Raw genomic sequence first — 14,652 nt, 5'->3', positions numbered from 1 at the left:
CAATTTGTGTTTACTTTGAATCCAATATTTTCTTCTCTGGAAGAAAAAAGTGAGCACTTAGCAAATCTCTTCATTATTTTGGAATTGGCCAATGCTCAAAAACTTTTTGTTTTCAAATTTCTTAGTTCTGTTACTTAACAAATGGCTGATATCTTTGTCGGAATCCCTGGACACAACTAAAAGAGGTTTAAAAACAAAAACAACAAAAATGAAAACCAAGAGGCTCCAAGACGAAGGAGTGCATAGAGGCAAGATTTAGCACTTTGGTGGCTTTTGCTGGGATGAAAGCCTCCAGTTAGAATGCTTGACTTTTAATGATTCTTAATAAGGGATCTTAGCCAGCAGCCATCAGAAATAAATCATTGAAGTGAGAAAATAGGTGTCAACACAGGAGTGATCTATTGAATTGCCATTATTGTTGTTCTTTCAGAGGGAAACTGCATGTTGACGGGTAGTGACTTTTTCAGGAATTTGGAATATTATTGAAAAATAATGTAAAGATGAAAGTAGGGTGGCCGGGTGCCATGGTTACGGGCTCACACCTGTAATCCCCACACTTTGAGAGGCCGAGGCAGGCGGATCATCTGAGGTCAGGAGTTGAAGACCAGCCTGGCCAAGATATGAAACCCAGTCTCTACTAAAACTACAAAAATTAGCCAGGCGTGGTGGTGAGTGCCTGTAATTCCAGCTACTTGGGAGGCTGAGGCAGAGAACTGCTTGAACCCAGGGGCCGGAGGTTGCAGTAAGTCAAGATCACACTACTGCACTCCAGCCTGGCAACAGAGCAAGACTCCGTCTATTGGTGGAGTTCCTGGGTGTACTGCAAGAAGTTTGGGGACAATAAGACACACCAAAAAGAAGCAGGCTGCCTCATTTGGAGTGACTGCAGGCATGGGGCAGGCTGCAGGGAGGAGAGGAAGTGGCTCCTTCCAGCAAATGCTGAGCCAAGGTGCCCCGTGCTCCTCACACGTGATCCACCGCGGCAGGAGGCTTCCATCCTGGGACATCACCTCCAAGCTGTTCCTGATCTTAATTCTCACCAGATTTCTCTCAGCCCCACTCCACTCCTTAGCTGGTTTAACAAATACTAACAAACCTGTTGATGGCTGAGGTGAAAACTAAGAGGAGGGCAGAGATGGGGCTGATTCTCCGTTTCTTCCTCTTCCTCCCCCGGTCAAACTCTGAATTCATGCTTTACTTTTTTTTTTTTTTTTTAAGACAGAGTCTCACGCTGTCACCCAGGCGGAGTGCAGTGGTGTGATCTCAGCTCATTGCAACCTCTGCCTCCTGGGCTCAAGCGATCCTACCACCTCAGCTTCCCAAGTTGCTGGGACCACAGGTGCCCGCCACCACCCTGGATGATATTTTTGTATTTTTGTTAGAGATGAAGTTTTGCCATGTTGCTCAGGCTGATCTCAATCTCCTGAACTCTAGCCAGCTGCCTGCCTCAGCCTCCCAAAGTGCTGGGATTACAGGTGTGAGCCACCACGCCCAGCCTATAATTTAAATTAAGACCAACAGTTTAAAATTAGTTAAAATTATGAAATTGAGTTTCTGAGTCAGATGCAATGTATAATATATATGTAATATATATATGTATAATATATATACATATACATATATATGTTCGTGTTTTCCAAAGACATGGTGTCACTCCATCACCCAGGCTGCAGTGCAGTGGCATGATATTGGCTCACTGCAACTTATGTCTTGCAGGCGCAAGTGATCCTTCTGCCTCAGTCTCCCGAGTAGGTGGGATTACAGATACCCACCACCAGGCCTGGCTAATTTTTGTATTTTTAATAAATACAGGGTTTTGCCATGTTGGCCAGGCTGGTCTCGAACTCCTGACCTCAAGTAATCCACCCACCTGGGCATCCCAAAGTGCTGGGATTACAGGCATCAGCCATCACACCTGGCTCCGGTTTACTTCTGCATAAGATCTGGTAACTCCTTTGCTCCCCTCTACTTCCTCCTCTTGTTTCTTCCCCTGCCTCTCTTCTCTCTCTTCTTTCTTTCTCTGCACTGGCCCACCTTCTCCTCCACCTGTTCTCCATTCCAAATTTGGAAGGCGGTAGTCAGGGTTAGCTCCTGTCCAGTGAAAGTAAAGCTGGGTCCAAGGGACAAACTACAAAGCTTTTTGTGCATTTTTACGTTTTCTCCCTTACATTCCTCTTTTCTTCTCTCCTAAGCACACAGAAGCAATCTCTAGAACATCTTTCCCTGAGCAAAGCCGTAAGCTTTTTTGTTGTTGTTACTTGTCCTCTTCCTGCCCCTGCTTTAAAAAGGAAAGTATCTGTATCGACTTATGTGAACATGGCACTTCCTTGTGGCTGCTCTTCAGAGGATTCATTCTCTGGGTTCTTTCTGATTTTCAGTCTGTCTATCCTAGGGTCAATTTCCATCATTCCCAGACCCCTTGTCGGAGATCCAGGCAACCCCCACTCATTCCCAAACATGCACTTCCAAAAATCTTTCCAGCACTCCCTTTGTCCTCTGTTCATTACGGCATCCAGTGGCTTGACATGATGCTTATGCTCTTCCTGTAATCTGGAGCAGAGAGGCTGGGAAAAACTGAGGTCTCTTTACATACAGGACAGAGCACAGTCTCCAGAGGCCAGAGTCTCTTTGCCAATCACAAAGAACCCTTAATTTGCTTTGTAAAACATAGTCCAGCGCTCTTCACAGATTCACAGATTACAGAGTTATTCTTCCAAACAATTTCCAAATACTACATAAAGCGTTTTATGGACAGTAGCCTTGATTCCGATCAACCTGTATCTCTGCAGACTTCACCAAAGACCACTTTTTCACAGTGGAGTTGCTATTTGGCTATGGTTTAAAGGATGAGCAAGAATTCCTCAAGCATAGAAAGAGGGGAGGGGCTCTAAGAAGACCAGTGTGGTTGAAACAGGATACAAGGATGTGTGTATGGCAGGAAGGAAGAGAAGCTGAAGCTAGATTATTCACAGCACTCTTCACCTAGCTGAGTTTGGACTTTATATTGCAGAGGTAAGCATTTCACAGAAGACTAGTTCGTGGAGATGCTATTCAATGCCCCAAGACCAAGGAGCTCACCTGTTCCATAAGTTGGGGAATTTGAATGCTGAATCCCCTTTTTAAACAGTCACAGTTGATTTCAGAAAATCGAAGGCTCTGAGAAGCCCTGCAATGAAATGGAAACCCGTTTAATTTTGTATAAAGGTTAATCAAACTTTTTTTTTTTGGCGAGGAAATGATTTCCCCCCTTCCCCAGCCCCCCATAACAACTATTAACAACTCCAGAAACAATTTTCCTTAGAGTCTGGAATTGCCACTGTCTGCTATGGGAAGCTGTGGTGAGGTTTTTATTTTGTTTTGATTTTTAATTAGGAAAGACACATCATCTTTGTTTTTCACTTTGGAAATGGTGTATGGAGGGAGGGGAGATGAAAAAATGAGAGTTAAGAAAAATAATTGCAGTTGTTCTTATAACAGACATTATTTCTAAAGTAATCTTTCTAAAGAGCAAGGCTGACTAGGTCCTTACTTAGAACCCTGCTGAGATTCCCTCTGCCCACAGGTTAAGATTCAAACTCCTGGCAAGGCACAGTGGGTCACGCCTGTAATCCTAGCACTTTGGGAGGCCGAGGCAGGTTGATCACAAGGTTAGGAGTTCAAGACCAGCCGGCCAACATGGTGAAACCCTCGTCTCTACTAAAAATACAAAAATTATCTGGGCATGGTGGTGGGCGCCTGTAATTCCAGCTAGTTGGGAGGCTGAGGCAGCAGAATCACTTGAACCCAGGAGGCGGAGGCTGCAGTAAGTGAAGATTGTGCCACCACTGCACTCGAGCCTGGGTGACAGAGTGAGACTCCAGCTCAAGAAAAAAAAAAAAAAAAAAGATTCAAACTCCTGAGTAGGGTTGACAACACCTTCTGTGATCTGGTTTCTGCCTGCTTCTCCAGTTCCAGCTCCTACTACTTACCCCTCCTTTAGAACAAATTCTCGAAGAAACAAACACATCCCTGACAAACCGGAATGGCTGATGTGCTCCCTCCAGCTGTTCCCATCTGAGTGCTTCTCATTGACTGGAATGCAGTTCTTCTGTTTGTGCGCTCAGCAAATGCCTATTCATCTTTCAACAGAGATCAGCCTCTCTAGGAACTTTCCAGAGCCATTCCTGACCTCTGTGGTCTGTGCAGTCCACCACGCCCCCACCCCTGTGTAGAGGGAATCACTCCTTCTGTATTCCAGTGCCCCTGTGATGTGGTTTCCACCTGGGGTTCTAAAAGGCAAACTCCAGCATGACATTGTGTGTTGTTCGTAATGTAGACTTACAGCCTAGCACAGTGCCTGGCCCATAGTAGGTGGTCAGTGTCATTTGAGTAAGATGTGATGATGGGAATTGATGAGAAAATGCAGAGAAGGAGAAAGCTTCAAGAGAAATGGAATGGGTGGAATCAATAGGTCTTGGTAATTGATTGGGAGATTGATTGATTGGAGGCTTAGGGAACGAAGAGACACCCTGAAGTGAGCTAAAGACCTTAGGAGAAGCAATTTTGGTAGAGGGGAAAGGTGCATGTCATTTTAAGCTTGCTTCTTCTTTTTTTTGGAGACAGAGTCTCGTTTCATCGCCAGGCACCAGGCTAGAGTGCAATGGCGCAATCTTGGCTCACTACAACCTCCGCCTCCCGGGTTCAAGCAATTCTCCTGCCTCAGCCTCCCAAGTAGCTGGGACTACAGGCGCACACCACCACACCCAGCTAATTTTTGTATTTTTAGTAGACACGGGGTTTGACCATGTTGGCCAGGATGGTCTCGATCTCTTGACCTCATGATCTGCCCACCTCGGCCTCCCAACGTGCTGGGATTACAGGCATGAGCCACCGCACCCAGCCAAATGCATAGCTCTTAATTACACAGTTAGACAAATAAAACATGCTGAGTTGAAGATGGCCATAAGACATTTGGGTGGGTATTGTGAAGATGGCCAGCAGTGTGTATAAAAGCACAGAGTCTGGTGCTAGAGACTGAACTCTGGCGTCCTTGTGGGCTATGATGTAGGTGGAGATGAGGCAGCACCCTTCGGTGAGAAGCTCCAGATATCCTAGTATCCCGAGGTGGCTCCAGATACTGGGATATCTGGAGATCTCTCACTAATCACCAGGATATTTTCATCTTCCTTTGGCTGTTCTCTCCTTTTGTTTTGGCTGGGCTGGGCTTCTCTTTTGTTGTTTGGGCTGTGAAAGGATTAGAAACTATACTGGAGAGTAGAAGGGACATGGAATGGGATGGCCACAGTTAATTGGGAACATGTGTGGAGGACCCACTCTTTGATCTGCATGACTGCGCTTATGAAAGCAGTGTTTCTTCATCCACTCACAGGGAGTCAGTCCATCACTTCCTGAGTGAGTGACAAAGCTCCTATCCCTGGTGACTGGCCACCACACACAATAGATGAGGAAAGAATTATAAGATAAACAAAAATGATTCATAGCCTAATATGAAAACTGAAACATGCATTAACCAAGCTCTCTCTGCATGCTGAAGCAGCAGAGTCCTTTGCTAATGAACTCATTAGGCAAATAAATGTTCTCAGTTGGAGGTTAGCATTCATTTCTCCCCAAAGTATACTGCATTTAATTAAATGTACAGGAAAAATTCTCTTGACCAGAGGGGTTATGGTGATGTAACAGGAAGATCCCTGTCTGGAAGTCTAGACATCTTTGGTTCTTTGTCCAATTCTCTCTGCTGTGTGACCTAGGGCACGTATCCGGCCTCTCTGAGCCTCAGATCTTTCTTTTGGAACCTGCAGAAGATGTCGATGTCAACCCTGAATCCTGCCTTTACTCAATTTCTCAACAAACGTTCTTGGCTGGGAGTGATGGCTCACGCCTGTAATCTCAGCACTTTGGGAGGTTGAGACAGGTGGATTGCTTGAGACCAGGGGTTTGGGACCAGCCTAGGAAACATGGTGAAACCCCATCTTTACCAAAAAAAAAAAAAAAAAAGAAGAAAGAAAAAATCAGCCAAGCATAATGGTGCATACCCATGGTTCCAGCTACTCAGGAGGTTGAAGTGGGAGGATTGCTTGAACCCAGGAAGTTGAGGCTGCAGTGAGCCATGATTACACCAGTGCATTCCAGCCTGGGTGACAGAGCAATACCCTATCTTGAAAAAACAAACAACAACAACAACAAAACTCCCACATATTCTTCAAGCTTCTACTCTGTTCTGGGCACTGAGCTGGCTAAATATCCCTGCTTGAACAATTTTGTGCTCTGGCCCCTGGCCAAACAGCCATCACTCCCAATTCAAAAGCATGGGTCTGTTCTTTATGTCAAAGTTGGAAAAGTGGGCTGGGTACCACTCTGGTTCTTTATAGGAATTTTGTTCTGGCTCAGACGACTGGACATCATAGTGCCAATCCGATGCCAACAGTGGAAGGAATGCTGGGGTTGGAGTTGAACAGACCTGGATTTGGGTCTGACACTTACTAGTTTGTGACCTGGAATAATTTACAGAGGTTTTTTGACCCTCACTTTTCTCATCTGTTAAGGGGGGATGATAATACCTCCTCCACTTGTTCTGAGAAATAAGATGATGTGTGGGGGGTGCTTGGTGCTTTTCTTCCTATTGTCCGAGCAAGCAGCAGGTGCCCCTACATCTTTCTTCACTTCAGACGTTCCAAATACCCAAGCCATTCACCAAAGCCGTGATTCGGTGTATTTTATTTATTTATTTATTTATTTATTATTTATTTATTTTGAGACAGACTCTCGCACTGTCGCCCAGGCTGGAGTGCAATGGCGTGATCTCGGCTCACTGCAATCTCTACCTCCTGGGTTCAAGCAATTCTCCTGCCTCAGCCTCGCAAGTAGCTGGGGCTACAGGCGCGTGCCACCACACCCAGCTAATATTTTGTATTTTTAGTAGAGACGGGGTTTCACCACGTTGGCCAGGATGGTCTCCGTCTGCTGACCTTGTGATCCACCTGCCTCAGCCTCCTAGTGCTGGGATTACAGGTGTGAGCCACCGCACCCAGCTGTAAGACTCAATTTCTAAATGGTTCCAGGGACTTGGAGGACCAGAGTGGCCCCATTTTAACATTGTCTCCGCACTTTCCTCTCATTGCATTTCAGAGAGATTCGAAATTAGGCCTATTTCCTGGTCACTCTCTACAAACTGGGGATGGAGTTTCTAGCAACATTTTCACTCTGGCAATGCACTATGGGTGTACCAGGGAGGTAATTTTTTTTTTTTTTTTTTTTTTTTTTTTTGGTAACAGAGTCTTACTCTGTTGCCCAGGCTGGAGTACAGTGGTGCAATCTTGGCTCACTGCAACCTCAAGTGATTTTCCCGCCTCAGCCTCACGAGTAGCTGGGATTACAGGTGCGTACCACCACACCCGGCTAATTTTTGTATTTTTAATAGAGATGGGGTTTCACCATGTTGGCCAGGCTGGTCTCGAATTCCTGACCTCATGATCCGCCCACCTCAGCCTCCCAAAGTGCTGGGATTACAGGCATGAGGCACCGCGCCAGGCCAGGAAGGTAATTTTAATTGTATTTTATTGAGAATGCCTCCAGAAAAGTATAGAATTATAGTCCACGACAACTGAAAGGATCTAGAAATTCTGTCATGAGGTCAACTGCCTTTACAATAAGGACTCTGAGGCTGGAGTGGTGATTGACCAGCTCGAGGGAATGCTGGGAGTGAGTGGCAAATTGGCAGATGCGTCTCTTGCTGGATCTACCTCTTGGTCTAGCGCTCTTTCTCATAAACCACAGGATTGTTCCAATCCTAGACTATTTTAACTACTTGCATCTCAAGTGATCTGTAAACAATTGGCTTAATTCCCAGGGCTCTCCTTGCCTTTTTGTGCTGAAGGACATTCCTTAATATAGATTATTTCTGTGACCTTTCAAGATAAGGTAAACTCTGGCAGCTGTAGGGACAGCAAAAACTGCAAAGAGGCTGGGATATGTGGCCACTCAAATGAGAATTCAGATAGAATAAGCATCACTGGAAAAGAACGAAGAGACTCCAGAGGCCTTGGTGGAAAATGGACTGCTGCCTCCTCAGTCTACAGATCTGTGATGCAGAGAGGATTCCACATGGCACTCTGGCCTTTGACATTAATTAGATTCATGAACCAACAGCCACAGTATAGATAGCTCTGGGGACAGGGTGGCAATTGTCGGTGACATCACATGACATGTTCCATGCACAGCTCTCCCTCCTCCCTATCTTCCCTTTTTCTTCCCTAAACTTACTTTTTTTTTTGAGACAAGATCTCCCTCTGTCACCCAGGCTGGAGTACAGTGGCACAATCTCAGCTCACTGCAACTTCTGCCTCCTGGGTTCAAGCTATTCTCTCGCCTCGGCCTCCTGAGTGGCTGGGACTATAGGTGCGTGCCAGCATGCCAGCTAATTTCTGTTTTTTTTTTTTTTTAGTGAACACAGGGCTTTACCATGTTGGCCAGGCTGGTCTCGAACTCCTGACATTAAGTGATCCTCCCACCTCAGCCTCCTGAAATGCCGGGATTATAGGGGTGAACCAGCACGCCCAGCCCCTAAACTTATCTTGAATACTTTTTATATGCCAGGTTCTGTGCTACAGCCTTAACCCTGACTACAAAGAACTGGTGCTTTTCTCCTCCTTGGTCTCTCTTCAAAAACTCATCTGTCTTTTGTGCTCATTGCTCCACCTTTTGTCCTTCCTTCTGCTTCATCTTTTTTTCTCCTCTCTCATGTGTCTTTGTTTTATCTGTAACCCAGAAGTCAGCTGTGGTTTCCCGGCCTTTGAGATCTAGATGATACTGCTTTGAACTTACTCCATGCCCTGTGGAATTCCAAAGCCTTCCCACACGTCTAAAAACTCCCACGGGAAGTAGAGGGGCCTTTATTTTCGTGGTCACTTCTGACTCCAACCTCGGCACTTCCCTTGAATTCGTTTGGTTCACAGGCCATTTTTACCACTGCCTCAACTCCCCTCACCCCCCATCACCCAGTTGTTTCTTGCCAGTTGCCCCTGACATGAGATTCTGCCTCTTGCTTGATTTCCATAAAAACAAAAATACGCAACGCTGTAGTGAGTTTTGAATAGTGTCCTCCTGAAAATAAATGCCCATGTGGAACATCAAAAGGTGACTCGATTTGGAAACAGGATCTTTGCACATGTAATTAGTCAAGTTAGGATGAGGTCATGCTGGAATAGGGTGCGTTCTAAATCCAATGACTGATGTCCTTATAAGAGGACACATGAAGGCACACAGAGAAGAGGCGGCCATGTGAAGATGGAAGCAGAGTTGGAGTCTTGAGGTTATAAGCTAAGGAACTCCACGGAATTATGTGACCAAGCTAGGAAGAGGCAAGGAAGGATTCTCCCCTACAGCCTGTGGAAGGAGCTTGGCCCTGAGGACACCTTGGTTTCGGACTTCTGGCCCCGGAACTGTGAGAGAATAAACGTCTGTTGCTTTAAGCCACTCAGTTTGTGGTACATCGTACAGCAGCCCTAGAAATGAGTGCATTCCATTTGCATTTGGGGGTGTAGGCAAATTTCCTGAGGATTTGAGAGTGGAGGGTGGGACAGTGGGGAACTTGCTTTTCAGTTCTCCATCCCTGCTGTTCCACTGGTTTCCACTTCAGCCACCCATCCTGCCTTTTTCCTGCTCAGCTTCCTTCTTCATCTCCTCTTTCTACATCGTTCCCAAACTCCAAATTCATCTTCCCCTGTTATGCAGAGCTCCAACTCTCCAACTCAGCTCTCAGCCCACTGTTCGGGTCAGACCCCTCCAGATCCTCAGTTGCACAAAAATTACATTGCAAAAAATAGCAGCCTCCTCTCAGAAGGGAGAGGTGGATTTAAAGAGCTGTTCCTGTCCCTCTTTGGGGAGGACCGGCTCCTCTCTATTTCCTGTTCTTCAGTCTAGCAGAGGCAATGGGTGGGCTGAGTCAGGCTTTACTCTCCCCTACTCCTCAGAATGTTCAGGGTATGGATTGTGGAAGTCAAGAGGGACCTGTCCGTCTGTCAGTCAGTCTAGACTGATTTGACTGTCCCCTGTGTCTGGATGCTTCCCTGGGCACTTGAAGGAGTTACTAAAGAAATACAAGAGGTTGTCCCTCCCTTGAGGAACAGTCTGAAGACAATCCTTAGTCTTTCTTCTTTAAAAAGCTTTGTTCAGGTTGGCGCAGTGGCTCACACCTGTAATCCCAGCACTTTGGGAGACTGAGGCGGGCAGATCACAAGGTCAAGAGATCGAGACCATCCTGGCCAACATGGTGAAACCCTGTCTTTACTAAAATATGAAAAAAAAAAAAAAAAAAAAAAAAAAGCTGGGCGTGGTGTTGCGTGCCTGTAGTTCCAGCTCCTCAGGAGACTGAGGTAGGAGGATTGGTTGAACCCAGTAGGTGGAGGTTGCAGTGAGCCAAGATTGCACAACTGCACTCCAGCCTGGCGACCAAGTGAGGCTCCATCTCAAAAAACAAAACAAAACAACAACAACAAAAAAGCTCTGTTCAGTTTGTTTGGTCTTTTGCATCTTCAAATAGGAATCTCTTAACGTTCTACGGCCTCCTCCCCCTTCCCCTCTCCCTCCACCTCCTCTTCCACCTCCCCCTCCCCTCCCCCCCTCCTCCTTTTCCTCCTCTTCTGTGCAGAGCTTTTAAAAGTTCTGTCTCTTATGATTTTATTTTATTTCTTATGCTTGTACATTTCTAAGACCCATGGGTAAGTCTTTTTCCTTCCAATTTCTATAGGAAATAAGGAAAATCAAGCCCAGGGTAAAGTAAGTTGCCCAAAATTATCTGTGTTTAAGTCACAGAACTTGTCCTAAACCCTAGGCCAGCACCCTTCCTGCAAACCCCATGGCTTTCTTAGACTGGTCAGAAGCTGTGCCTTTAGCTTGAAAAAACTATTTAACTTAGATCAGCCATCTTCCTGTTAGAGCTGGAGCTGAAGCTGAAGCTTGGTTCCACTTCAAGACCATGCTGTGTTTTAAGAACAGATTTCTAACCTAATTTTAATTTAAGTTTATAAATCCGTTTTTAAAACCCTGTGTTTTGACTCTGGATTCAGAGAAATATTCTTACTAGGTTACACGAATATTTTGAAACTCAGTCCTTACTTTTTTTTTTTAATTCAATAAAAGTTTGCACAAACAATGCATCCCACAGGAGAAGCTTATGCCAGATCCCAGATGTTTAACACGTTTGCTTCAGATATTAAGAGTTCATGGCCTCTTGTGCTTGTTAAACCAAAAAATGTAAGCCCATAGAAATGATTTTTAATAACTAGGAGTGCTGCAAGGTCAGGCTGGATTCTGGGCAACCGCAGCACTTCAATAACTTTTTGATCATCACAGATTGTGTGTGTGTGTGTGTGTGTGTGTGTGTGTGTGCAGTTTTTTTTTTTTTAAAAAACAATCCAAGCCGATAATTCGACGAAGGGCAGCATGAACTCTTACTTTTGATTCAATTGCACTTTAATTGATATATGCAAAAATGTTCAAAAAGTTCCTTTTCTAATTATGACATCGACTATCTAGTTTGTAATCACTCACCTGGGTCTGCCATGCAATGAACAACCATCTACTATTGAGTCATGGGGTTCAGAATGCCATTATCACAGTGAACATCTACCTCGACTAACTGTGCCAATTATTATGCTGTGCATACGTTATATCATTTAACCCCATACCTGGCACCTTCGCTACTACACCCTGAGTCCCGGCCACCTTGCTCTCTCACCTTGATTATAGGCAGAATCAGTTACCTGGCCCCTCTGCCTTCACTGCTGCCCCTATTCCTTACAGTCTATTTTCAACCCAGCAGTTGGAGTGATCTATACAAATGTGAAGTCAGTTCATGTCATTCCCCAACTCCAGACTCTCCAGTGGCTTCTCGGCCTATTTAGAGTGGCAGCAAATGTTTAATAACAACCATGCCATCTCCTTTCCCCCAAACCCCACCCTATGCTCTTCTGGCCTCTCTTCCTACCCTTCTCGCTCTCTTTCTCTTGCTCCAGTGGCTCTGGGCCCTCTCACTGTTCCTCAAACTTGTCATGCAACTTTCTGGACTTGGTAGGGTTCACTGGTCAAGCAAAGGTTAAAGCACACACATTAGATCACATGTATCAAGGTAGGAAAGCGGGAGATAATTTGTTTTAAACAAGTTAGTGATCTATTGGTGAGGGTAACAAAATTCAAAAATTCATGATAATCTATTCTTTCACAGTAATCTTTGCAGTGGGAAATGTGATCAAAGACAGGTTTCCTGATTGAAAAACTTAAGGCTAGGGAGGCAGAGCAACTTTTTTTTTTTTTTTTTGAGACGGAGTTTCGCTCTTGTTGCCCAGACTGGAGTGCAATGGTGTGATCTTGGCTCACCACAACCTTCACCTCCCAGGTTCAAGCGATTCTCCTGCCTCAGCCTCCTGAGTTGCTGGGCCTACAGGCATGCACCACCACGCCTGGCTAATTTCGTTCTTCCTTTCCTTTTTTTTTTTTTTTTTTTGTATTTTTAGTAGAGACAGGGTTTCTCCATGTTGGTTGGGCTGGTCTCAAACTCCCGACCTCAGGTGATCTGCCCACGTTGGCCTCCCAAAGTGCTGGGATTATAGGCATGAGCCACTGTGCCCGGCTGCATTTTTATTCCAATAGAATATGCCTATTGAGGGGAGACCGTCTGTTTTCACGTACTGTACAATGTTAAGGATTGTGAAATTTACATTATGGGAATCTAGTATCTGCAACTTACTTACTGAATGAACAATGATACTTGAAAACTAAGGCTATTTTGAATAGTTAAAAAATGAATCATTTTGGGAAATGTATTTCAAATAATTCAGAAAATACTGTTTGAAGCACTAAACCTTTAAATATCTTTAATCATTATGATGGGTGTTAAAAATAAGGCATGGACCACTTTGTGTCTTAGCAGCCAGACTCCACCATGTATAGAGTTTTACTTCATGATGATTCAGGATACACATTGGTGGCTTAATATGGTGTGGAGGTCTGTTTGCCCATACACTCAATGGCACCAGGCTAGTGTGCTTCTTGGCTCCGCATGTCTTCTCTGTATAATTTTACATGGCATTTGGAAAAATAAAAAGAAGTTATAAATAAGCAATTTTCAGCCTGAGAATTTATGGGCGCCTCAACCATTGTGATATCTCAAAGGGACAGGTAATGTTATGTGCTAATTATAAGTGAAAGAGCCTTAGGTGATTTTTAAAACCTCCTTCTTCATTCTGATGCTACCACAACAGCATCCAACAGCTCTAGAGCATTGGCCACTTACAGGACTTGGGACCAGAGACACCTTGACACACTATTTAGACCAAACAGAGGGAGAACAACCAAAGAAAGTTTGGAGGGGTACTGTCCACAAATCCCACTCACTTTACAGCTTGTTTATGTGAAGCTCCCGTTCATGGCACTGAAATTTTCATTCAGCCCAAGACCAACGTAACTTGCCAATGTGATTATTTACACACACTCTGTCTTAATGGAAAGTGGTCTTCATGATATAATTAGCATTTAAATAGTGCTTTAGAGCAGTGGTCCCCAATCTTTTTGCACTGGGACCAGTTTCATGGAAGGCCATTTTTCTATGGACTAGGGGTGAGGGGTAGTTTTGGGATGATTCAAGCACATTACATTTATTGTGCACTTTTATTTCTATTTTTATTACATTGTAATATATGAGGAAATAATTATGCATCTCACCATAATGTAGAATCAGTGGGGGCCCTGAGCTTGTTTTCCAGTAACTAGATGGTCCTTTCTGGGGGTGATGGGACACAGTGATAGATCATCAGGCATTAGATTCTTTTTCCAAGATGGAGTCTTGCTCTGTCACCCAGGCTGGAGTGCGGTGGTACAATCTCAGCTCACTGCAACCTCCGCCTCCAGAATTCAAGCAATTCTCTTGCTTCACTCCTGAGTAGCTGGGATTACAGGCACATGCCACCACACCTGGCTAATTTTTGTATTTTTAGTAGAGACAGGGTTTCACCATGTTGCCCAGGCTGGTCTTGAACTCCTGACATCATGATCCGCCCACCATGGCCTCACAAAGTGGTGGGATTACAGGCGTGAGCCACTGTGGCTGGCCAGGCATTAGGTTCTCATAAGGAGCACCAAACCTAAATCCCTCACATGCGCAGTTCACAATAGGGTTTGTGCTCCTATGAGAATCTAATGCTGCTGCTGATCTCATAGGAGGCAGTGCTCAGGTGGTAACACGAGTGATGGGGAGAGGCTGTAAATACAGATGAAGCAACACTTGCTCAACTGCTGCTCAACTCCTGTTGAGTGGCCTGGTTCCTAATAGGCCACAGACTGGTACTGGTCCGTGGCCTGGGATTTGGGAAACCCCCAATTTATAGTGTATAAAATACTTTTGTGTTTTTTCTTTCGTTCACTAAATATTTGTTCCGTATGTAGTACACTGTCTTAGGCTTTAGAGTAGACATTAGAAATGCAAAGATTAATATGGCCTCATCCCTCCCCATTTTCTTATTTTGATGCTCATTGTGACTCAGAGTTGCTAAGGCAACAATTATGATTATCCCCTTTTTCCAGGAAAGGGGCTCAGGGAGGCTCTTGCAACGTCACCAGGTTTAAAAAGTATTAATGCCAGAACTTCAACGTGGGTTTTCT

This window comes from Callithrix jacchus, chromosome 8 (assembly GCF_049354715.1).
Source record: "Callithrix jacchus isolate 240 chromosome 8, calJac240_pri, whole genome shotgun sequence".
NCBI classification, from domain to species: Eukaryota; Metazoa; Chordata; class Mammalia; order Primates; family Cebidae; genus Callithrix; species Callithrix jacchus.
This window is presented reverse-complemented; position numbering follows the sequence as displayed.